The sequence below is a fragment of the Rattus norvegicus genome, chromosome 8, assembly GCF_021556685.1.
Source record: "Rattus norvegicus strain SHRSP/BbbUtx chromosome 8, alternate assembly SHRSP_T2T, whole genome shotgun sequence".
In the NCBI taxonomy this organism is placed as follows: domain Eukaryota; kingdom Metazoa; phylum Chordata; class Mammalia; order Rodentia; family Muridae; genus Rattus; species Rattus norvegicus.
This window is the reverse complement of record NC_141541.1, coordinates 53,376,868-53,403,707: the sequence shown is the minus strand read 5'-3', so window position 1 is coordinate 53,403,707 and position 26,840 is coordinate 53,376,868. Positions and strand designations below refer to the sequence as shown.

General features: G+C 47.4%; 1 protein-coding gene across 2 annotated transcripts in view; it reads right to left on the bottom strand.

Moving 5' to 3' along the window:
- Positions 1 to 24,258, bottom strand: part of Fxyd6 (FXYD domain-containing ion transport regulator 6) — a 33,561-nt gene extending 9,303 nt beyond the window's left edge. Inside the window, 1 exon segment of one of the 2 annotated variants that reach the window (NM_022005.3) lies at positions 24,040 to 24,258. The gene's annotated coding sequence lies outside the window, so the exon portion shown is untranslated. 2 annotated transcript variants of the gene reach the window in all.
- Positions 24,259 to 26,840: the final 2,582 nt, after the last annotated feature.

Genomic DNA, 26,840 nt, shown 5'->3' with positions numbered 1-26,840 from the left:
CAGGACCTCTGGACAGTGGTTAATGCTCTTAACCACTGAGCCATCTCTCCAGCCCCTGATCTAAGTGTCTTATTTAACACATTTCTTCACAGTCAGACCTCGCTAAAGGTTTGTTTGTGTTTTTGTTTGGATTTTGGTTGTCTGTTGTTGTTACTTTTCCCAGAGGGTCTTAAGCATCTGGATTTAAAATACTCCCAGCATCTAGGGGAGTGACTGTAATCACAAGCATATAGCACTGAACCCAGCTACACTTAAATTTGTATTCCAATTTGTATTGTGTGACGTAAGGGTCCAAACCTTACTTTTCTCTCATTCTGATAACCAGACGTCCCAGAACCATTAGGAACAGCCAGCCACTTCTTATGGTGTTCCATGCCTCTGGCCACCACAAGTCTGGTTCCTACCTGGTTGTGTGGTTATTTCTCTGCCCCATCTTTGGATATACTGGTTAATTTGTCTCTATAATACTCTTCTTACTTTCTATGGATTCAAATGCTCTTTGGCAACTGTGGTCTGAAATCACTGAGTGAGAAGTTGCAGAAATAAACAATGCATACAGTTTATAGCACACCATTCTACAAATCATCGTGAGAGCTCTCGCTGTCCCATCCTGCTGTAGAACCTGAGTCATCCTTCTGGTCCAATGTATCCACACTGTATGTGCTACCCCCACCTGCCCATCAATCACTTAGGAGCATCTCCTTCTTTTTTTGGCACAACTGCTCTGCATCACTCTCCTTGTGTTTAAGTAATCCTCTCTAACATAACAGACACGAATTCAAAGGAAAATAAAAGCTGTAAGGTGTTTCTTTGGGCATGAAAATAAAACAAGATACTCTGGAGAAAAGCCATATTTGAGAATCGTCCTTATAGTATGTTTTTATGTATTTGCTCTACATGTTGCTGTTAAGCTCTTACTGTGCCTAGCTTACACATTAAAACATTCTCATAAGTAGATATTATAGGGAAAACAGTATACTTAGTGTTGAATACAAGTTGATTTCGGAGGTCAGACATCTACATGGTCTTGGGATATGTTCCCTGTGGACCATGGTAACTCATTAAATCCTGTATCTCTGTTACTACAGCTTTTTAATGATCTTGTTAGGTTGCAAGACAGCCTTCCATCTTCTTCTCTTCATCCTTTAAGAGGGTGCCACTCTTCTGGACATACACTCAAACACAGAATTTTCATAAGAACTGTCATGTACCTACCAGGAGGGATTGGGTGAAACTGGCCTGTTCCTGACTCCAATTCCTCCAGATTCATAAATCTTTTAGTTTCCCAAGACCTCATCAATAGTCTCTCATGAAATGTCATATCTTGCTCCCTGGTTGCTGCCGCTGCAGAGAGCCCCTGGGCAGCACCCCACGAGCGAACCTGAGCCTCGGGACCACAGGTAAGACCAAATTTTCTGCTGCAAGAAAGCTGCCTGGTGAGCTTGGGACACGGAAGCAGAATTTCTCTAGGAGGCACGGTCTGTGTTTACCGGAAGTCCCACACCCGCGGATCCAGGCCCGCAGCAGCTCTCTGCTCCCAGACCCGGTGAGAGAGAGACCCAACCGCCTGGTCAGGTGGGCACTCCTGAGGCTGCAGAGCGGAAGAGACCACCAACACTGCTCACCCCTGCCCACATCCCTGGCCCAAGAGGAAACTGTATAAGGCCTCTGGGCTCCCGTGGGGGAGGGCCCAGGAGCGGCAGGACTTCTGCGCCTGAGACACCGCTGGAACCTGAAAGAAACAGACCGGATAAACAGTTCTCTGCACCCAAATCCCGTGGGAGGGAGAGCTAAACCTTCAGAGAGGCAGACAAGCCTGGGAAACCAGAAGAGACTGCTCCCTGCACACACATCTCGGACGCCAGAGGAAAAAGCCAAAGACCATCTGGAACCCTGGTGCACTGAAGCTCCCGGAAGGGGCGGCACAGGTCTCCCTGGTTGCTGCCGCTGCAGAGAGCCCCTGGGCAGCACCCCACGAGCGAACCTGAGCCTCGGGACCACAGGTAAGACCAAATTTTCTGCTGCAAGAAAGCTGCCTGGTGAACTCAAGACACAGGCCCACAGGAACAGCTGAAGACCTGTAGAGAGGAAAAACTACACGCCGGAAAGCAGAACACACTGTCCCCATAACTGACTGAAAGAGAGGAAAACAGGTCTACAGCACTCCTGACACACAGGCTTATAGGTCAGTCTAGCCACTGTCAGAAATAGCAGAAACAAGTAACACTAGAGATAATCTGATGGCGAGAGGCAAGCGCAGGAACCCAAGCAACAGAAACCAAGACTGCATGCCATCATCGGAGCCCAATTCTCCCGCCAAAACAAACATGGAATATCCAAACACACCAGAAAAGCAAGATCTAGTTTCAAAATCATATTTGATCATGATGCTGGAGGACTTCAAGAAAGACATGAACACACTTAGGGAAACACAGGAAATCATTAATAAACAAGTAGAGGCCTACAGAGAGGAATGGCAAAAATCCCTGAAAGAATTCCAGGAAAACACAATCAAACAGATGAAGGAATTAAAAATGGAAATAGAAGCAATCAAAAAAGAACACATGGAAACAACCCTGGATATAGAAAACCAAAAGAAGAGACAAGGAGCTGTAGATACAAGCTTCACCAACAGAATACAAGAGATGGAAGAGAGAATCTCAGGAGCAGAAGATTCCATAGAAATCATTGACTCAACTGTCAAAGATAATGTAAAGCGGAAAAAGCTACTGGTCCAAAACATACAGGAAATCCAGGACTCAATGAGAAGATCAAACCTAAGGATAATAGGTATAGAAGAGAGTGAAGACTCCCAGCTCAAAGGACCAGTAAATATCTTCAACAAAATCATAGAAGAAAACTTCCCTAACCTAAAAAAAGAGATACCCATAGGCATACAAGAAGCCTACAGAACTCCAAATAGATTGGACCAGAAAAGAAACACCTCCCGTCACATAATTGTCAAAACACCAAACGCACAAAATAAAGAAAGAATATTAAAAGCAGTAAGGGAAAAAGGTCAAGTAACATATAAAGGGAGACCTATCAGAATCACACCAGACTTCTCGCCAGGAACTATGAAGGCCAGAAGATCCTGGACTGATGTCATACAGACCCTAAGAGAACACAAATGCCAGCCCAGGTTACTGTATCCAGCAAAACTCTCAATTAACATTGATGGAGAAACCAAGATATTCCATGACAAAACCAAATTTACACAATATCTTTCTACAAATCCAGCACTACAAAGGATAATAAATGGTAAAGCCCAACATAAGGAGGCAAGCTATACCCTAGAAGAAGCAAGAAACTAATCGTCTTGGCAACAAAACAAAGAGAATGAAAGCACACAAACATAACCTCACATCCAAATATGAATATAAAGGGAAACAATAATCACTATTCCTTAATATCTCTCAATATCAATGGCCTCAACTCCCCAATAAAAAGACATAGATTAACAAACTGGATACGCAACGAGGACCCTGCATTCTGCTGCCTACAGGAAACACACCTCAGAGACAAAGACAGACACTACCTCAGAGTGAAAGGCTGGAAAACAACTTTCCAAGCAAATGGTCAGAAGAAGCAAGCTGGAGTAGCCATTCTAATATCAAATAAAATCAATTTCCAACTAAAAGTCATCAAAAAAGATAAGGAAGGACACTTCATATTCATCAAAGGAAAAATCCACCAAGATGAACTCTCAATCCTAAATATCTATGCCCCAAATACAAGGGCACCTACATACGTAAAAGAAACCTTACTAAAGCTCAAAACACACATTGCACCTCACACAATAATAGTGGGAGATTTCAACACCCCACTCTCATCAATGGACAGATCATGGAAACAGAAATTAAACAGTGATGTCGACAGACTAAGAGAAGTCATGAGCCAAATGGACTTAACGGATATTTATAGAACATTCTATCCTAAAGCAAAAGGATATACCTTCTTCTCAGCTCCTCATGGTACTTTCTCCAAAATTGACCATATAATTGGTCAAAAAACGGGCCTCAACAGGTACAGAAAGATAGAAATAATCCCATGCGTGCTATCGGACCACCACAGCCTAAAACTGGTCTTCAATAACAATAAGGGAAGAATGCCCACATATACGTGGAAATTGAACAATGCTCTACTCAATGATAACCTGGTCAAGGAAGAAATAAAGAAAGAAATTAAAAACTTTTTAGAATTTAATGAAAATGAAGATACAACATACTCAAACTTATGGGACACAATGAAAGCTGTGCTAAGAGGAAAACTCATAGCGCTGAGTGCCTGCAGAAAGAAACAGGAAAGAGCATATGTCAGCAGCTTGACAGCACACCTGAAAGCTCTAGAACAAAAAGAAGCAAATACACCCAGGAGGAGTAGAAGGCAGGAAATAATCAAACTCAGAGCTGAAATCAACCAAGTAGAAACAAAAAGGACCATAGAAAGAATCAACAGGACCAAAAGTTGGTTCTTTGAGAAAATCAACAAGATAGATAAACCCTTAGCCAGACTAACGAGAGGACACAGAGAGTGCGTCCAAATTAACAAAATCAGAAATGAAAAGGGAGACATAACTACAGATTCAGAGGAAATTCAAAAAATCATCAGATCTTACTATAAAAACCTATATTCAACAAAATTTGAAAATCTTCAGGAAATGGACAATTTCCTAGACAGATACCAGGTATCAAAGTTAAATCAGGAACAGATAAACCAGTTAAACAACCCCATAACTCCTAAGGAAATAGAAGCAGTCATTAAAGGTCTCCCAACCAAAAAGAGCCCAGGTCCAGATGGGTTTAGTGCAGAATTCTATCAAACCTTCATAGAAGACCTCATACCAATATTATCCAAACTATTCCACAAAATTGAAACAGATGGAGCCCTACCGAATTCCTTCTACGAATCTACAATTACTCTTATACCTAAACCACACAAAGACACAACAAAGAAAGAGAACTTCAGACCAATTTCCCTTATGAATATCGACGCAAAAATACTCAATAAAATTCTGGCAAACCGAATTCAAGAGCACATCAAAACAATCATCCACCATGATCAAGTAGGCTTCATCCCAGGCATGCAGGGATGGTTTAATATACGGAAAACCATCAACGTGATCCATTATATAAACAAACTGAAAGAACAGAATCACATGATCATTTCATTAGATGCTGAGAAAGCATTTGACAAAATTCAACACCCCTTCATGATAAAAGTCCTGGAAAGAATAGGAATTCAAGGCCCATACCTAAACATAGTAAAAGCCATATACAGCAAACCAGTTGCTAACATTAAACTAAATGGAGAGAAACTTGAAGCAATCCCACTAAAATCAGGGACTAGACAAGGCTGCCCACTCTCTCCCTACTTATTCAATATAGTTCTTGAAGTTCTAGCCAGAGCAATCAGACAACAAAAGGAGATCAAAGGGATACAGATCGGAAAAGAAGAGGTCAAAATATCACTATTTGCAGATGACATGATAGTATATTTAAGTGATCCCAAAAGTTCCACCAGAGAACTACTAAAGCTGATAAACAACTTCAGCAAAGTGGCTGGGTATAAAATTAACTCAAATAAATCAGTTGCCTTCCTCTATACAAAAGAGAAACAAGCCGAGAAAGAAATTAGGGAAACGACACCCTTCATAATAGACCCAAATAATATAAAGTACCTCGGTGTGACTTTAACCAAGCAAGTAAAAGATCTGTACAATAAGAACTTCAAGACACTGAAGAAAGAAATTGAAGAAGACCTCAGAAGATGGAAAGATCTCCCATGCTCATGGATTGGCAGGATTAATATAGTAAAAATGGCCATTTTACCAAAAGCAATCTACAGATTCAATGCAATCCCCATCAAAATACCAATCCAATTCTTCAAAGAGTTAGACAGAACAATTTGCAAATTCATCTGGAATAACAAAAAACCCAGGATAGCTAAAGCTATCCTCAACAATAAAAGGACTTCAGGGGGAATCACTATCCCTGAACTCAAGCAGTATTACAGAGCAATAGTGATAAAAACTGCATGGTATTGGTACAGAGACAGACAGATAGACCAATGGAATAGAATTGAAGACCCAGAAATGAACCCACACACCTATGGTCACTTGATTTTTGACAAAGGAGCCAAAACCATCCAATGGAAAAAAGATAGCATTTTCAGCAAATGGTGCTGGTTCAACTGGAGGGCAACATGTAGAAGAATGCAGATCGATCCATGCTTATCACCCTGTACAAAGCTTAAGTCGAAGTGGATCAAGGACCTCCACATCAAACCAGACACACTCAAACTAATAGAAGAAAAACTAGGGAAGCATCTGGAACACATGGGCACTGGAAAAAATTTCCTGAACAAAACACCAATGGCTTATGCTCTAAGATCAAGAATTGACAAATGGGATCTCATAAAACTGCAAAGCTTCTGTAAGGCAAAGGACACTGTGGTTAGGACAAAACGGCAACCAACAGATTGGGAAAAGATCTTTACCAACCCTACAACAGATAGAGGCCTTATATCCAAAATATACAAAGAACTCAAGAAGTTAGACCGCAGGGAAACAAATAACCCTATTAAAAAATGGGGTTCAGAGCTAAACAAAGAATTCACAGCTGAGGAATGCCGAATGGCTGAGAAACACCTAAAGAAATGTTCAACATCTTTAGTCATAAGGGAAATGCAAATCAAAACAACCCTGAGATTTCACCTCACACCAGTGCGATTGGCTAAGATCAAAAACTCAGGTGACAGCAGATGCTGGCGAGGTTGTGGAGAAAGAGGAACACTCCTCCATTGTTGGTGGGATTGCAGACTGGTAAAACCATTCTGGAAATCAGTCTGGAGGTTCCTCAGAAAATTGGACATTGAACTGCCTGAGGATCCAGCTATACCTCTCTTGGGCATATACCCAAAAGATGCCTCAACATATAAAAGAGACACGTGCTCCACTATGTTCATCGCAGCCTTATTTATAATAGCCAGAAAATGGAAAGAACCCAGATGCCCTTCAACAGAGGAATGGATACAGAAAATGTGGTACATCTACACAATGGAATACTACTCAGCTATCAAAAACAACGAGTTTATGAAATTCGTAGGCAAATGGTTGGAACTGGAAAATATCATCCTGAGTGAACTAACCCAATCACAGAAAGACATACATGGTATGCACTCATTGATAAGTGGCTATTAGCCCAAATGCTTGAATTACCCTAGATCCCTAGAACAAACGAAACTCAAGACGGATGATCAAAATGTGAATGCTTCACTCCTTCTTTAAATGAGGAAAAAGAATACCCTTGGCAGGGAAGGGAGAGGCAAAGATTAAAACAGAGACTGAAGGAACACCCATTCAGAGCCTGTCCCACATTTGGCCCATACATATACAGCCACCCAATTGGACTAGATGGATGAAGCAAAGAAGTGCAGACCGACAGGAGCCGGATGTAGATCGCTCCTGAGAGACACAGCCAGAATACAGCAAATACAGAGGCGAATGCCAGCAGCAAACCACTGACCTGAGAATAGGTCCCCTATTGAAGGAATCAGAGAAAGAACTGGAAGAGCTTGAAGGGGCTCGAGACCCCAAAAGTACAACAATGCCAAGCAACCAGAGCTTCCAGGGACTAAGCCACTACCTAAAGACTATACATGGACTGACCCTGGACTCTGACCCCATAGGTAGCAATGAATATCCTAGTAAGAGCACCAGTGGAAGGGGAAGCCCTGGGTCCTGCTAAGACTGAACCCCCAGTGAACTAGTCTATGGGGGGAGGGCGGCAATGGTGGGAGGGTTGGGAGGGGAACACCCATAAGGAAGGGGAGGGGGGAGGGGGATGTTTGCCCGGAAACCGGGAAAGGGAATAACACTCGAAATGTATATAAGAAATACTCAAGTTAATAAAAAAAAAAAAAAAAGAAATGTCATATCTTCACATAGCTCTTAGATCCTTTCAGGGCACATTATAAATTATATTATTTTAAACATTAACGTATCGGGTAGTACAGAGCAAAACAATTGGTTTTTATCTATCGGTCTTAAATACAGTAATCTTAAGATCTCTCACTTCTAATAATTTACCTGTACACTTTTGGGTTTTCTCTTTACACCGACTTTGCCCATGATTGAGTGGGGTCTCTTCTTTCTAATTGGCACACAGACTGTTCCTATCTCGTTCTAGTGCACTGACTGAGCAGTGAAATTCAGAGAGAGACAATGATTATATATACATGCGCACATACATGTACACAAATTTGTTTTAACTGCTTATTACTGGCTTTAAATGGAGTTCCAAGATTCTGCTTTAACACTGGGCTTCCAAGACACTTGTTTTCTATTAACTATGAATAAGTAAGTCACATGCACTTCCCTTCTTGCAGGCATCCTATTCTGTCTTCCTAGATTCTGGCTTGGGAGTGTGCTGGGCATCTTTATTGTGTTCTACAAATCACCCGGCTGCTCATTCACAGTTTCTACTTCCTTGCTTTTCTGTGCTACATGCTGGGTAATTGTTTCTGAATTATTACATTTCTCCCTCTAACTGTGTTTAATCTGCTGTTTCATTCATCCACTTAATTTCCTATTTCAATGATTATATTATTTCTGTGTGTTCTAGTTGGTTCTTTTTCTAACTGCTTGGTCATTTCATTAGTCTTCCTTGCCCACTCATTTTTATGATCTCGTTTCCTTTCAACATTTTCTTCAGTTATTTTATTTTCTCTATCCCTTTATTCCCAAATCCTGAATTCGTAGCTTTTGTTTGGTTCTGTTGGTTTGTTTCTTTGTTTTTCGAGACATGGTCTCTCTGTGTACCCCTGGCTGTCCTGGAACTTGCTCTGTAGACCAAACTGGCCTTGAACTCACAGAGACTTGCCTGCCTGCCTCCCAAGTGCTGAGATGAAAGGCTCCTGCTATTACTGCCACTGCTCCGCCTTCCTTCAAAATCCTGAATTCTTGGAAGCATAAATTGATTTGTGGCCTTCTGGTTTTTAAACAGTGCTTTGGCTTTTCTTGGTTCCCTCCTCACACACACACACACACACACACACACACACACACACATACACACACACACATCATACACATATGCATACACACACACACTACCTTGGTTGAGTAATCTTTGACTGTGAGCTCCAAATTGTTAGATTTTAATCTGTGGGAAATTCTGAGGCTTTGTTTTCCTTTTTCCGTGGGGACTAAGAGTGGCCAATACCAACATAAGACCAGATTAGCCTCTCTCTCAAGGGTCCTCAGCCTAATGAAGAAGTCATGGGCTTGGTTGCTAATCCTGCTGGGTTCGGTGCTTATTGGCCTCCGGTAGGCAGAGATGCCTACTGGTGTTCGCTCTCAGCAGCCCTGTTTCAATTTAGTTCACACTTTACATAATCGTGCTACTCTGACTTCATAGGATTTTAGTTGGAAGATCTATTTCTGTTCTAGAGTTTTAGGTGTTGTTTGGTATGTAGAGAGGAGTGACCGGTAAGGGGGGTATCTTTCTTCCTTCGTGGGGGGCGGGCCCAGCCCTGTGACAACAAAGCTGGGATCATTATTTTACAGTTAAAAAAAAATCTCAGACAGTCATATTGGTTTAAATATATTGTTCAAGGAGGTAAATAAGTTATATATATACCTGCTGTGTGTAAAATCTCCCTCCTTCCTTTCCTTCTTCCTTCCCTTTGGTCAAATGTATTGCTACTTTCATTTCAAGTTCCATAGTTAAATTATATCTGGGCCTCGGTCGGAGGAGACCAGACTCAAAGGTAGTCCAGAAGGAGAAAGGAACGGGCACTAAAAGCCCTCAAATGTGGCTCATGCATGCAATCCTAGCACTCAGCAGGCTGAGGCAAGAGGATTGCCACAAGTTCTAGGCCAACCAAGGATACATAGAGAGACCCTGTCTCATAAGTAATAAAAATACGGGGGCTGGGGAGATGGCTAAGCAGTTAAGAACACTGACTGCTCTTCCAGAGGTCCAGAGTTCAATTCCCAGCAGCCACATGGTGGTTCACAACCATCTATAATGGGATCTGATACCCTCTTCTGGTGTATCTGAAGACAGTGACAGTGTACTCTCATAAGTAAAACAAAATACAATTCTTAGGAACCTTCACGAGAACATTGGGTCTTGGGTGCCAGGGGAAGGATGGACAGTCTGGGCTTCTCACCCTACAGCAGAGGAGTTACTAGGCAGTAGAGCTCCTCCTGGAGAAGAAGAAACCCCAGACTACCAGGTATATCCATATCAAGGCCCCCAGACTACAGGTACAGTAACCATCCACTCTGAGGACCTTCAACAGTCACTTCCACAGATGCTCAGCTCAGGATAATTCCACAGTTAAATCCCTCAGAGGGACATGAATTCTGGGTCTGCAGGGGATAGATCAATGATCACGGTTTTGCTTCAACTACTGAGGAGACACAGGTTTGGAGAGCGAAGATCCTGCTACCATCAGTAAGAAGGATAGTACAACAGGAGATCTAAAGTGCCCGTGGAGGAGCTGACATTTCAGCCAAACCTTGAGAGGAGATGGGATCGTGATAGACAAGGGTGGGGGAGGAGCAGTGAGAGGAAACCACGGAAAGAAGGGATGGCAAACGATACTCATTCCAAGTTCAATTTAAGTTAAATCTCATGGTACTTCACATGGCTGCCTGTAGGGTCTTCCTAGAAGGCATCAAAATGAGGCTGGGTCCACTAGTGTATGACATAGGAGGGAACTGTGATAGCAACCCACCAAGTGTTTTCATTTCTAGTGCCAGTCACCTTCCAAAGCAGTGAATAATCCAGTCTGGGTAAAGCTTGGATGGGTAGTGAGAACCCCGATAAGACGGCTGGCATCAGACTATGGAGGCTCGCGAATGCCAAGCTCCGGAGTGAAGACCTGTCCTTGTATTCTAAAGCAAACATCTGTGATCAAGTTGCAGAGTGTTGAAAGGAACACTGTCATAAATTTGAGAAGTAGCCCAGTCTCTATCCTCCAAGCTGCTGCTGGGACCTGTTCTACACCAGCAGTTCCTCTCAGCCTGAGTCTCCTCCAAGGCTGCCTCTTGGCACTCAGACCACTTTCAAAGATCACATCGGTGGTGTGGCTGGCACTGGCTGGGAGTGCAGTGGCCGGCTACATACACGGAGCCTTTGAGGGGACACAGATGTCTTTGTTTCTGTTAACCAAGGAATTCTATCCTGACCTCTCCTCCCTCTGTGGTAAGACCCTGGCTTCTCCTGACCTTCCAGTCTCCGAGTTCCTTTCTTCTTCCTTACAGGGTAGGAACTGGAGCTCAGCTGAGGTTGGAGGATGTAGATGAGGTAGCATAATAATCTCCTTCCAGGCCTAGAGTTTAGGAGACAATGGGAGGAGGAAGGAATATTCAGGCAAGGGGATAAGCCACACAGAAGAGAACAGGGCCAGGAGGGAGGCCCCAGATTGCTCTGTAAGTCTCAACATACATATTAAAATGTCTTGTTTTATGGTCCTGGACCCCTACTTTGAGACCTGGTTGGCTGGGACAGGGAACCTAAGAAGTCATCACTGCTGGAGATAAGGACTCCATTACATCATCACAGCTAGGGCTAGGGCTGATGATTCCATTACATCATCACTGCTGGTGTTGAGGACTCCATAACATCACTGCTGCTGGAGCTGAGGACTCTATTACATCACTGCTGCTGGAGCTGAGGACTCTATTACATCATTGCTGCTGGAGCTGAGGACTCTATTACATCATTGCTGCTGGAGCTGAGGACTCTATTACATCATTGCTGCTGGAGCTGAGAACTCCGTCACATCCTATTCTGATCACCACTGCTCTATTCTGTCAGATCTTGCACAGTATGAGGAAGAGTTCCACCTCCTTCCCATGGTCCATTCTGTCTGTGCCCAGGCACACACTGCGGCTGACCACAGCCGTTCTGTGTTAGTCTCCTCTCCTGCTATCCCGCTGTTTGCGCAGTCACCCACGACATGTGCAGCGAACACGATCAGAGAGTCCTCCATCGATTATCTTTCCATACTGAGTCACATAATTCCACTTAATTGCTGGGTAAAAGCCACTCAGAAAGAAAAGCCACCGGTTGGTGATACGGCATCACACTGTATTACTTCTGAGGTATTCCAGAATGCCTGGGACTATTGTGATATAATTTGACAACCATCTCCCCTTACAAGGCAGAAGTCCCAAAATGCCATGAAATTTCCTCATCTAACCTGCAGACCCTCCTCGTTTCCCTTGCACGGGGCCTGTTTGCCTTCCTGCAGGCTCAACCCCAGCCTAGACAATGCACCTTAGGATCACCACGGCCTGCTTGGCTACCCCAGTGAGATGGCTGGCAGACATACCCAAGAAGGGGTAGCCTTCAAAGGACCACAGAACGCCTGATCACTGTGGCTTAGGCTCATGAGCTACCCAGGTTGTTATTAGAGACCATGGGACATGGTTTAGCTTGTGCTATCCCCATGAATTTCAACAGAGATGCTGTGGTAAGGGATGTATCATGTACAGCACATAACCAAGATGTAGAGTTTCCAGATGAATGTGGTATCCAGCAGGCCAGGCTGGGATATGATGAAACAAACATCTGCCTTTAATTTTGGAAAATCTAGGTCCAATGAGAGAGGGCCCTGATTCAGCTGCCAGTCAGGGGTGAGTAGGGCCTGGCTGAAGAACCCACGCCTCTGACCCTGCCAGCCGATTTGATGAAGTGAGGTTGGGAACAGCCAGCCTTGTATCAGGAAAGGCTGGGCAGTACTGGATAGTTCCTGGAGGCAGCCTGACAGGCGCCAAGGCAGGGCAATGAGAGGCAGAAGGGAAGCAGCTGACAGGCTCCTTCAACTGGAAAATGAGCTTGGGTTAGAGATGCAAAGGGAGAAGGCAAAGCAGCTATTGCTGGCTTCTAGGACAGGGAGAGAGGGAGTTGGCCTGGAAAGATACACATAGCCCCTAGCTCGCTCCCATAGAGGAACAAGAAGGTCTTAAAGGAGCAAGCCCCTCATGGGAGTTCTGGTTAATACACGCAGAGCAGGCCGTTCCCCAGTTCCTTCCTAATAGTGGCATCTACTGTCTTATGAATGTAAGGACTTCACGTCTCTGCTAGCTTGTGTCTCGCCCGCCTGTCCACGGTTTTAGCCCTTGGCTTCTCTGTTGTCTTCAACACTGGCCTTGCACTATGTACAGCAAGATATGTGACAGTCGCTCAGCCCAGCACACATGCTATGTAGCCAGAGTTATGGCAAAGACCAGTTCCGACCGTCCCCTCACTCCCCTGTGGGGTGAGCAGAGGCTTCTGAAGGCCCTGAGTTAGCATCACACACATTTTACAAGGAGAAAAACTGGGCAGAGAGCGAGCGAGCGAGAGCTGGATTCTACCCTTCCATCTTGCCCTGTCTGCCTCTCCACTAGTGGAGAAAGAGTAAACTCCCTGCCATGAGTGGACTGCCCTTGTGGAGAGCCAGCCCCACACTTGAGTTCCCAGATCACACAGCACTGTGGCTCTGTGAAGGACCCCCATTCTCCTGCCGAATGCCACTCTTCTTGCTCCTCCCCATCCATCAAGTTTAAGACTCTGAGACCTAAGTGTCCAAGGAGGGAGTCCGATGAACTCCAAAGGAAAGAGCCCCCGCTTTTCCCAGCCAAGCTCCCAGAATCTCCAGCTTCATCCATATTCACACAAGAGGGAGAGAGGGACTGCAGAATGCAGGATGTCTGCCAGCTCACCCTGAGTGGGAACTGAGAGCTGTTTGCTCCAGAGGGTGATTTTTTTTTCAAAGACGGATTACAGGCCCATGCAGTTCATTAGGCGAGGGTGGACACGTGGGGTGGGCAGTGTGGAGTCAGCTGATGTATCCTGTCCACTTCTCAAGGCTGCACAGAAGGGCAAGTGAGATAACACGTGGGAAGGGTTTCTGAGAACAGGAGAACTCTGTGACAGCAATGTGCAACATTTATTAGGAGCCTGTGCCATGCGAGGGTGGTTCTACGCAGCTTACAATCCTTCGACAGTCCTCGGAGTGGCCACCATTTCAAGTATTACCATTAGACAATAGGCCAACTGAGGAGAGACAGGTTTGTTACTTTCTGAAAGCCCTAGAGGCCAGATTCAGTCCCAAGTACCCTGATCTGCAGGTCCCCATGGGGAAGCACTCAGCAATCCTGTATCTGTTACTCGGGGCCTGTGTCTCAGGAAAGCAACTAGAGGTCTAGGATCTTTCCTCCAGTGACTGTGAGAAGAGGGGATGGAGATACGGTCTCAGGTCTATGAGAATGGATGTCATGGCCTTTGAATGGGCACAGTTGCTGTCTTGCTTCCACAGTCACTCCTACCATGGCTATCTCCTCCTGGGAGGGAGCCTGACCTCCTTTGCCCTCAGCTGGTTGTCAACTGAAGGCTGCCCCCACAGTCTCACCGGTGACCAAAAGGAAAAAGCAGGGGACTTCAGTGTCCTCTTGCTACCTGATATGTCAGAATCAATGAAGGAAGAGACAGGAAAGCCCGGTGATGGTAGGGCTGGAGGTATGGTGTACACACGTGTGTATGTATGTGCATGCATGCGTGTGTATGCGTGTGTGTGTGTGTGTGTGTGTGTGTGTGTGTGTGTGTGTGTGTGTGTGTGTGTGTGTAGCTAGCCAGAAAAAGACGTTACCAGGGATAGGGAAAAGTTTCTGATGGGCATCAAGCCATTGGTTCCCCAGAGAGCTCTTCTTGAACTTCAGCTCTGTGACTGACCATCCCTGGCTTGCCTGGTTGAGGACAGGGTCCATTTCAGCCATTTGCAATGAAAAGAGATTGGTATGGAGCCAGACATGGTGGCCCACACCCACAATCCCATTCAGAAAGTGGACGAAGAAAGATCAGGAGCTCAAGGTTATCCTCAACTCCAGAGTGAGTTTGAGGCCTTAGCTACACAGTAATCTCGTGAAGCACAGGTTGCATGGGACCCTAGCTGAGAGGAAGGGACCTGGGTCAGCAGCTGGCAGAGTACTATACTGCTCCTGAGGCACCACGGTTGGGCTCATTACTGTTAGCAAGCCTAGCCCTGTCCTCCCCTCCCATCCCCCTTTTCTACCTTTTCCTGGAACCTCTCCCTTTTTCCTTGCATTGTCTTATAACCACTAGAAGGTTCCAGTGTCCTACACTGACACAGGTAGGGAGGGCTCAGCCCATAGCTGACATTGGTTCCCCAAGCAATACTTTCTGCTCCAAGAATAGCAGCTGTCACTGGAGCTCAAGCAGGTAGCAGAAGAGTATGCTGGAGGAGGAGCCAGGGAACAGAGGGTGCTCTCACTCAGAGAGGTGGGCCAAGGAGGGAAAGATGGACCTGAGGCTGGCCCACGGACAGAGTTCCCATCAGAAACTGAGCCAGAAAGTGGACTGGAAGCACAGAGGGAAAAAGCAGACTGCAGAGAAAAATAAAATCCGTGTATGAGGAAACTCCAAGTCTTCCCCTCTCCACAGGGTCACACCAGGATGCCCAGCCTCCTCTGCTGTGCCCCTGGCTCCCTGGTTACCATGATGCTCCAAAGAGCAGAGAAAAAGCACACCAGATTAGAGCCTGCACAGGGAAAGTCAACAGGCAGCTGCTGTGTCCAGGAGAAGCATCTCACACCGTTTCCTGGCAGCTGGGGAGGGTTAGGCCCAACAGTGCCCCAACCCTTGAGGTCCTCAGACACCTCTCTAGCAACAAGGCCCATCAACTTCTGTTCTAAACATCCTTCAGAAAGACTGCTTTCTGCAAGGGACATTTCAAAGTGTGCCTAGGAATACTGGGTCCTAAGGTGCCTAAGGCACGCCACGTTCACCTCCCTAAGATCTGGGGCTATTCCTCAGGTGTCACTGGTCCTGCTATTTCCTTGGGGGAGCTTGACGTATCAGCTCAGAGACTCTTATCCTTTAGCCAAAGCTGGACCATGTCCCTAACAAGCTGTAGAGGCTACTGCTCACTGGAGCTCAGTTCATAGCTGATACCAAGAAAAGCAAGAGCCTAGCAATTGGTAGCCTTCCATAAGGCGTACAAAGCTAGTGACCACCTTGTGTTCCTTCTGGTGAGAATATTAGCACATGGAGCTGAACTGAGGGTGTCTTCTCCCACAATATCAAACTTAAAGTCACCACATTTACTTGTGAACGAGAAATCCTCCTGACGCCAACAGTGGCTGATGCCTTAGCCCAGGGTGGAGTCAAATTGATTTCTGCATGGCTGAGATACAGACGATCATTGCGGAAGAGGCTGTGATTTCAGAAAGAATATTCGCTTGATCACTCCATTACCGATGGCCACCTGACTGTCCAGATACCTCCCTTATCAGCAAGGGTTCTGCACCAAGAGAGACACACAGCCTCTGCCAGATGGAGCTATGGTCTAACCATGTTCTCAGGCTGCCCGTTCCCTCCCTGACTCCAGTCTGGTTCTATGTCTCAGCTGTATTCACCTTGAGAGCAACATCCCTTTAAGTCTGTCCCTCATATTCTATTACCTATTGGGCCGGTACAACAGCCTGCCTCATTCTGCAGCTGCTGTCTACATCTTTAATCTTCAATGCCTCTCATTCGTAGACTCGCAAGACTCGGATGGTGAGATAGCCAGGAAGAATAGACTGATGTGTTAGGATGTCTCCTTCGGGGAGTGGAGGGAGCACAGCTCCATTAACAGGTTACCAACTATGTTGCTGGAGCATGGATAGGTAGAGAGCTGGTGCTTTTGACATAGCATGACGTGATGACAGTGACTCCTTACCCAAACCCATGCCCCAGTATTTTCTAATGAGAAAATACTGGCCAAATCCCAAGAGCAGAACCCCTACAGTAACCTGACCTGTGCTCCTTAAAGATGCAACAGTCATCAAAACAAAGATACACTGTCACAGCCAAAGAAGAGCCCAAGGAGTCATGATAACTAAATACAATGTGGTCTCCCGGGAGGTGAATCCTGGGACAGAGAGAGGGCATGGTTAGAGCTGCATGGAGTGTCAACCTTTGTTTATAATGTATCAACAGCAGCTGGAATGCAGTAGAGACTGTGGCACACGAAAGTAAGATCTTTATTGGCTTTTTTAGTGTGTTTTATTTGCACACAGAAGCTGTGTGCAGATGAAGAAGGGACAGGAGGCCTGTGCTGTCCACCCAAGTTTTCTGTAAATCTGAAACTGTTCCAGAAGAAAAAGTCTGTTCCTTACCAAATTTGAACATTCAGTTAAAATAAAAAAAAAAATCAAATCAGTCCTCCATCTCTATTCATCCCTAGCCTATCGGCTTTCTTTCCTGGCACGGTGCAGAACACAGGTGTTCTCATGCCACATGCTTCTGCAACAGGCAGCGCGTAGCTGGTTCACTGCCACGGAGCCAAGAACCAGCCAAAGCTTTTAAAGCTGCCTTTTTTTACAGTGAGTGTTTGGGGTTGGGATCAGAGGCCACTGATAGTTCTGTGGCCTATTTGCTTAGCCTGTATTTCAAACGCCCATTGAATGAACAATTAAACATCAATTCTTCAGTTTAAGGGCCTGGCTTCAAATGACAGCTCTCTCCGCAGACTTGCCCCCCTCCCTGCCCCCACCATGCCAGCACTCCAGAGCAGAGCCGGTGAGATGGACTCAAAGTTGGCAAGGGGAAGGAAAGGGTAGAGGGTAGTAGCATTCCGATAGACCTGGAATCCTGGTGGCTGGGGTTACTTTGTCTTGAATTCCTTGTGGTGTCTCGAAGGCAGCTGGGTAGTCTAAAGAATGGGGCAGTTAACCACTTTGCTTCATGACTGAGCCTTCATGACTGGCAAGGGTCCAGTGACTGGGGGTTCTTCTCCACCATTTCTGATTTCATGGAATAGGGGAACCCTGGGTCCTCACAACTCAAACATGTTTTTGTAGGAGCCCAGACCCAAATCCAGTGGGTTGTGCAGGTCAGAGGCCAAAGTCCCGCCTCAGACAGCACTTCTTACTTTAGAAACCTTTACCTTTAACCTGGAGTTACTTCTGGGAGAGAAGACACTGGCCACAGAAAGAACAATGAGAACAGACCTGGCAAAGAAACCAGGTTTCTTCTTCAGGAAGGGAAGAAGGGCCTACCAACAGAGGACTGGAACTTTCGGCCACTTCACTGTCACTACCAACTGAGACAGCCTTCAGTGTATCAGCCTACCCAGTGCCCAGAGGAATAGGGATGTTATAGCCAACTCATACCCAGGCATGAGCTGCTCGGCATGAGTCAGGGAGCCAGGCCCTAGCTTTCCACCTAGTAGCAGTTTGAGGACTCTTCCTAGCTTTGGACAACTGAGTTCAGTTCCCAGCAAGTCTAGGTAACCAGCTGCATTACACAGAAGCCATAGTCAAAGTGTGACTTGGTCAGTCAGGAGAGAGATCACCCCCACCTGGGTGTACACACACACACACACACACACACACACACACACACACAGAGAGAGAGAGAGAGAGAGAGAGAGAGAGAGAGAGAGAGAGAGAGAGAGACCCATTCACAGAGGCCAGAAGAGCAGTCCCAGTAGCAAAGACAGATCTGAAGTCCATACCAGACCAGGGGCCCAGAGACCAGCCCATGCCACCTTTCTCACAAGCAGACTATATTCCAGGGGATGGTCATCCTTCCTCTGCTAGCTTCCTACTTCTGGAAGCACATCTCTGGCCCCCAGGGCTCCACATGTATTCATATTCTTCCCCAGATGTGGGAGGGAGAAAAGAAGGTTGCCGGGGTCTAGATAGCCAGAGTGCGTGGAGGTTAAGGGACTTTTGACTTGACCCCATTATGTTTTAGGAAACTGTCCCTTCCCTTCCATTGGCCGATTCCCAGAGTGACAGAGTTTGTGTGTTCGTGTGTTTGTGTGTGTGTGTGTGTGTGTGTGTGTGTGTGTATGTGTGTGGTGTAATTAGTTAATGACATTTCAGCATCACTGTCTCTTTAAGTCATAATCCACCATAAGCTCAGACACCTGAGAATCTCAATGATATATTTTAAGTGTTTTGAGGCATTTCCTTGCCCTTCCCCCAACTCCAGGCCTTCTCTTCATCTCTGCCATCTGGGTCTCGTCAAACCCCAGAATGGGGCAGTGAATCAGCTCTCGCTGTTAACTTCAGCCTTTTGACATCTTGCAGACTACCAAGGGAGAGACATTCCAAGACCATACATGGAGGAAAAGAATGGACACCTTAGGAGTGGGCTAGGTGGGAACAAGGGCTGGATGACTCCACCTTTGGGCTCACCAGACTTGCTCCAGGTGACCCTGTCTTTAAGATGAGAGGGGGCTAGGGTGGGGGGAATGGCTAAAATGCCGAGTAGGAATTAGGAAAAACTTCTCGGAGGAATGATCACTAGAGAGGAGACATGACAGTGACGTCATCCTAAGGACAGTAAGATGGAGTCATCATCGACATTGTTCAACTGCTTTACAGAGCTCGCTCCATCCATCGCCAAGCTCATTTGCCGTATAAAGTTAAAAAAAAAAAAAAAAGGAAAGCCTCAGAATGCTTCTATAAAGGGTGCCACCCCCAACTCCACAGTCAGGAGGAGTGAATGTTCTAGAAAGCCCCAAGGACTTAGGGTGGGCATCTGGAGGGCTTGAAGAATAAGAGCTGTCATTACTGGGTGACAGACAGCCACACACAGGGGCTTTGACAGGACCAGACTGGAGCTGAAAGATCCGCCGACAACAGATGCAGCTGAGAGGATAGAAGTTAATAGGCCATCCCGGGGGGGGGGGCGAGAGACGGCTGCTGAAGAAAGCAGAAGTGTGAGAAGTGTGGAAACGTGCAAGTACCTGCCTAAGTGTCAGGGGGAGAGGGTTATGTATGGGTGAGGACGGGGTTGTGCACGGAAGTGTGAAAGTGCTTGTCTGTGAGTCAGGGAACCCTCCTGTGGAGGAAGAGGGCCACAGGGAGCATTACGAGATCTTCCTCAAGGAAGGCAGCTTCACGAGGTAAGCAGGCAGAGGGAGGGACAGGTCAAATCATTAGATCTGCCTCAGCAGGAGTGAGTAAGAAAGCATGACCCCACATCTCTACAGGGTTCTGAGAAACCCACAGGGCCTACCATATTGGAGGGACTTGGCATTTGTTAAAAGGGTCAATAAGTAAAACCTAGGGCTGGTTTTGCTCTCCAGCTGTTGAGGACCGGGATGTTACTATGGCTCCAAATAGAACTCCTTTCCTTGGTCTCCTCTCTGACCCTTTCTACCCAAACAATGGTTCTTGACTGGACAGAGACATTCCTACAGTCCCAACCCAATCCCTGGGGCTCAGACATCTTCCTCCCTGCCCCCTCCCCCCAGACAGATGTCTTTGAGACAGATGTTTTCCTATGTTATGGCCAAGCTGGCTTTATATTCCCCAGGTCAGAATTCCTCTCCAGCCCCATTTTAAAACAGGGAAGATGCTGCTAAACCGGTTCTGTCTTGGTCAGAGAGGTCCAGCTTCTTTTTTAAGGATGGCGGTCCAAGATGAGGGGGTGTTCTTGACCCCTCTAACTGTCCAAAAGTCTTCAAAGACCCATTAAACGCTGGCCATGGCTTCACACTCTGCAGTGCTTTAGGCCCCTCAAGCCTTTCCGGCCCACGCATGTCCTAGCAGAACAGACAGGTGACTCTGGTCCAGGGAGCCCCTCCCCCGTCAAGCCCATGAAAAGCATAGCTGACCTTGGCTTCTCAGTCACTGACCAGAGGTGAAAGAAAAGCTCTGTCCAGAGTGGCCAGACAGTCCCTTTCCAGCTCAGCTTAGCATCACACGCACACACACACACACACACACACACACACACACACACACACACACACACACACACGCACATGTACACACATTGGTATCTAACAGAGAAAAGCAATCTTTTTCAAGATTCTGGAATCCACGCACATTTAAAGGGAGGATATGGCTTGGAAACCATGACTAAATCCCCCATGGACCGATGCGGAAACAAATGCCTAGGATCTTGGAGGCCTCAGGTTACTTGAGCACAGACCAAGCCATTTTTAGGTTGCTCCAAGAGACCTGTGGTGTGGCCAACAGGATATTTGTGGAATAAATGCGTTTGCGCTTGGGAAGCACAGCGCTCAGGGGTGGGCCAAGGAGATAGCACCTGGCTTTTTGTGGGCTCCAGGCTCTGTCTCCTGTGACTTCTGCTTTCCCAGGGCACCCCAGAAAGGGCAGACGGCCTCTCCTGTGAGATGGTGATCCTGAGGCTATCTGGCACTATCTGCACACCAGCGTTAGCCTCTTGTATCATACAGGGAGAGAGTAGAGGTTGAGGAATGTGTGCTTTGATGGGGGATGGGGTGGGGAGGAGAATCTAGGTGTCTATGTGAGTTGATTTCCCAAAGGCTGTCAGGGGAGGGTCCAAGGTTCATGAAATTGCCCTTCTCACCTCTCTTTGCCATATCTTCCAACACACCTACAAGGGGACCATCACTTTGAAGGGATGGCCCAATTTTCTAAGGATTGATAGAGGTACAGGTCAAACAGTGTAGGATCCAAAATCTTGCCTAAACAGGTAGGCTTCAACCATTGCTGCCTATGGGCTTTGCTCCGTGTCCCCATCCATGTCCCAACCTAATTCTGTCTCAGGCTCTGAGGTCAGGGACGGTGTCTCCTTCCTCACTGTCATGTTCCCAGAAGTTAGCACACAGTAGGTGCTTAGAACCATTCAATAACTGAACAAAATGAGTTCCCCATCAGTCCAAATGTCAAATGGAAACTCTTCCTTCAAGTTCGAACACCTGAGGACAAGTCTTGATAGTGTCTTGGCAATTCAGCAGCCCTTGGCTTGCTCCCCCAGCGGCATAGAAATGACTGGAGGGGCCAGCAGGAAGCAGATAAACAGGGCTGGGGTAGACTCGAGCTCCACACAGCTGAGTGCTTTGACTGCCATGTCTTTGGCTCCTCTCTCTCTGTCTCTCTATCTCTCTATATTTGTCACTCCCTCTCTCTGTCTCTCTATGTTTCTGCCTCTCTCTCCTTCTCTGTCTTCTCTGTGTCTCCGTTCTCTCTCTCTCTCTCTCTCTCTCTCTCTCTCTCTCTCTCTCACACACACACACACACACACACACACACACACACACCCCTTTGCTCCCTGTTTCTTTTTCCTGCCCTCTTGTGCTCTCATAACAGGCTTCCCACCCCTCCACAGAGCCTCCTCCTGTAGAAAGAAAGGACTGTGGGGGTCAGGGAAGGAAGATCACAGCCCGGAGAGACTTAAATCCTGCTTTGTGCCCAGCCCTGGCTCTGAAGTCTGGCCCCTATCAGAGGGGCTCCTCTACTAAGATCTGAGAACTTTTCTTTTGCTCTGTCCTACAAGGTCCCTAGGAGATGTCAGAGGTCCCCTTCTAGGCTACTCCTTCTTTATACTCTAAGTATCCAGAATAAGGCTGAACAGGAAGGAAACCACTGTCTGCTTAGCCTTACACAGCCTGGTGTGTGTCTGTGTTTGTGTGCACATGTATGTATGTGTGTCCATGCATGTGCATGTGTGTGTTGGTAAAGTGACGGTTTGTGTTACAGGAGGAGTTGCTGTGTGCACACATAGAGTGAGGGTTGAGGGCAAATGGTATGCATGTGGCATGCAGTTAATGTGTATATGGGATGGGGTGCATATAGTATATTTGGTGTGGGTGCTATATGTGTGTGGTGTAGTTGGTGTGTATGGGGTGTATAGGGTAAGTGATGTAGTTGACGTTTATGTGGTGTGGTGTGCATTTGGTGTCTTTTGTTTTATGTGTTGTGGTTTCATGATGTGTTCCTTGGTGGTGTACATGTGATATAAATGTATATGTTATGTGTGTCGATTACATTAAAGGGCTGTGAGGGTGATAGGCATGTGAGGCTGTGACGATACTGGGTGTAATGTGTGAGCATTTGTGTTTGTGGTGCTTGTGGTGATGGGATGGGTAAAGAGCCAGGCAGTTTAGAATGGGAACCAGACATAGGGTGTCCTCCTTTAAAAAGCCAAGGGTAACCAGTATCTAAGCAACCATATTGGGGGGAGGGGAGGCAACTGGAGGTGAGGAATGGGCAGAAAAACGGAGGGAGGTTGAAGTGAAGGGGTTTCCATGGCAACCATGAGACAGGTCACGTGCAAAAGGCCAAGTTGGAAAACAGATACACACATTCAGACATCTACAATATGTGGGCAGCTAGAACACTAGAGCCAAGGGTCCTTGAGAGGGCTGAGATGCCCACTGGTCCCTCTACAAAGGTGGAGATCCCAGTTCCAGCAGCGCGGGAAGGCAGGTTAGACAAAGGGAATAAAGACAGGTTACATCGGTGGGGCCAAGCCTCCAGTCACCACAACCTTTGGGTCTGGAGGTTGGTGGCAGCTTGGGTGGGCCCATATTTCCAACCTGACTGCTTCGGAGTGCAGGCGCCCAGAGACCCAGGCTCTCAACCAACTCTACAGGAAAGCCCTGGGCAAAAACAAAGGGGGAGGCTCCGCCAGGGCCAGCCAGGGTGGGGAATGGTGGAAATAGGGTACCAACAGCCCTGAAAAGAAAACCGAGCTGAACCGACCACAAGAAGGCCATGCATTCAGATGAATCCCCTCACCCTAGAACCCCAATGCCGTTACAGGGCCCCTTCTCCACTCCCGCAGCCCACGCCCACATCCCACAAGCACCAAGCCAGCAAATTCCATTTTGTGTGGCTCATGTGTCCACATTCACATCCAGCTACATTCCCGGGTCTTCGCATCTCCATTCCCTACAGGGTCTCCAGCTTTCGAATAACAAAGAGAAGCTACCCAGTTAAAGGGTCCCCTATCCTTCTTCTGGAGCTCCTGATGAAAGCTCAGGGCAGCCTCAAAAGCATTTTCCAGCCACCAGCATCGCCCACCGCCGTTGCCTGCAACCCCATCCCGGGATCCTTAGCCTTCGGAAGCTCATCTACTTGTTTACATCTCCAAATCCGTTTCCCGCCGCCCAGGCATGGACCTGGGCACACACCCACTGAAACAAACAAGACTCGGAGGAACCTGGCCCTAGAGTGACGGGTCCCCCACCCAAGCCTCCTCTACTTGGAAGAAGGCGCCAACTTTACCCACATCCCCTGCTGCTCACCTAGGCGTTGGGTTCCCTCCAAGCGGATCCCAGGAGTCTGAGCAGAGTCCCAGCAGCCGGGAGTGGCGCGCTGGGGGCAGGGCGGTGGGCGCGGCTTGCAGTTTTCCCGCCTCCCAGAGGGGGCTGACTGGCTGGGCTCCCGGGTGGCCCGCGTCCACTGGCTTCTGGGTCCCCTCGCAGACCGCTGTGCTGTCGCCTGCGCCCTCCTCTCGGTGAGCTCTTCGCAAAGGGAAGTGAGGCTTGAAGAAGCAACAGGAGACGCGCGCGGAGGAGGCGCCCAGCGCGAGCGGATTTGCCAGCAGCTGTTGCTTTTGATTTTTTTCCCCCTTTAGCGAGGGTAGGAAATGAGCCAGACCAACACCGTGACAGGGCTGGTGTCTTTTGGAAACAGTAAATTCACGGGGGAGAGGCAGTAAAATAGGCAGCCAAGGAGCATCAGCCACCTGCAACCTGTGTTCCCTGGGTGTGTTGGTAATTAGCATGAATGGGAGCCAGAGGTAGGTGGAGTCGTTGTTTTCAAATAGAGCCGGTGGGCTGGGGGGGGACAAGACTCTCATCTGAGCCAGGGTTTTGCTGCCCAGGAACCCATTTTAAAGACACCCATCTCCAACCCTAACAACACCAGAAGGCTTTAAGAGTAGCTCTCCCCAGCCTAGGCACTAGGAGTCAAAATTCGAGATGACAAATTAATTTGAAGATTTACATCCTTAGCTCTGCAACCCCACCTGTAGCAGCATCACCTATGGAGTGTTCCTTCCTCTAACCTAGGAAAGGGCAGGTGAGAATATCACCCAGCAAGTGTTCCACTGATTGACTCTTAAGTAATGACAGCAGAGCTTGCAAGAATGCACAGAGGTCAGCTACCCCACCAGGATGGTATCCAGGAAGCCCGCAGTGGGGAAGACGGTTCTAATCAGTCAATTGAAGAGATGCTGAAGGGAAGGGTGGGCTGGCCTAGCCAGTGCTGAAGGGTTGAGGAGAACAGCTGTCACCATTCAATTCTAGGTCTTATCACAAGGCCTTCCTGACAACCCCAACCCCGGAAATAATGGACACTGCTAACAAGAGCTCAGCCCTGCCTCTCCAGCACCACAGCTGGAGGGGGAGGAAAAGGAGGAGGAGGAAGAGGAGGAGGCCAGTCTGATCTGCAGAGAGAGAGTTCAAGGACAGCCAGAGATACTTAGAGAAATCTTGTCTGGGGGTGGGGGAGAGAGGAGAGGAAGAAGAAAAGGAAAGAAAATAAGACAGATGGAAACAAACTTGATAATCCTGTGGCCCTTCAGCTTGGTTGAATCACTTTAATAAATGGTACAGTCTCAAAGGCCAAGCAGGAAACAGACAAGAAGTCAAGGAGACCCTGAAGCTAGCAGAGAAGCCATTAATGGCTACCAGGGAGAAACTGGGTCAGCCTGCGTAAGGCAGCCTGTAGAGGATAGTTTGACCCCTTGAGCACAGGACCTTGGGCTGAAAGGACTCCACCCTGGCCCAATTTCAAAATCGCCAGGGTTCCTGTGACATGAAAGCCCTTTTATCAAAGTCTGGCTCAGGTCTTGCCAATTCACGTGGCTCCAGACAGCGGCCTGACCTTCTGTCCCCAACTTTCCCTCTGTAAGCTGAAGACTGTTACCTCCTGACCTTTTCCACGTGCTGTGGGTGGGAGAAATGAAACCCCACTGCTTACTAGTTCCCTGTCCTGGGCAAGCAGATTGGTCCTCCCTCCCAGTGCCCTTGAGTCCTGACACTTGCCCACCTCCAAGTTGTCTGTTGGAGCTGCTCCTTGTAAGCGGATGCCAGTTCAGGCTTTACAGAACTGTTTGGGAAAGGACAGGCCGATGGGTCAGAGCCTCTAAGCCCGACCACCTGTTGGTTCAGCCTGTTTCCTGCCAGAGTAGATGGCCAAGCTACTTCCGGGCCTGTGCCTGATGCTGCTGACAGTTCTGGCTATGGAGGATAGTGGGAGTCCCATCTGTGAAGACTGGTCGGGGCTAGCCTCTCAAATAACACTTCTTGTTTATCCAGGTGGAATTTGGGGGTTACTGCTACAAAGCAACGCATAGCCTTGCTCTGGGAAAACCCCATCTCCCTTCTGGGGAGTAAAAAAAACATATCTGGTTCCTGCGATAAATGTGTCCAGGGGTTAAAAGAGGTCACCAGCTGCCCCATTCTTTCATTCTCATACACGGATGTGAGGCGTGACTCTTCCCTGAGCCCTGGGTCAAGCTCTGTAGATACAACAGAGAGAGGAAAGGCGTCTTCCCTTATAGATAAGGGGTGAAAAGGATATTTATCAAATGCGTCCATGGTTCAGAGCCCTGAGAATGTAACATTTGCAAAGCAAGCTGGAGAGTCAGGGAGTGCTAAGAAGATGCGGCGAAAGAAACAATTGAGGTGTCAAGCAGGCTTGGGAAATGATTCCAACTCTGGAACAGAAGTGATGTGTGTGTGCAAAGGCCCTGAGGCATGGTGTGGGAATTGCTTCCGGTGTGGCTGCGCGCAGAGGAGACAGGCTAGGGAAGGACGCAGATGCCAGGCTTGGTAGCTGGGCAGTTCCTGGGCAATTGCAGCTTTTGTCTTCAGGGCAATGGGAGGCCACTGAGGGAATACCAAAAATTGCTGTGAACAAGAATCAGGGAGAAGCTGGCTCAGAAGGTTCCAGAAGGGTTCACAGTCAGGGTTTAGTGTAAAGAGTATGAAGAATGAGCTTGGATCCTCGCTAAGCAGTTGCTTCTCTAGAAGCCTGAGGAAAAGTGGCAGCTGAGGCAAAATGGCACACCAGAACAGAATGGTTTCTAAACAGCATG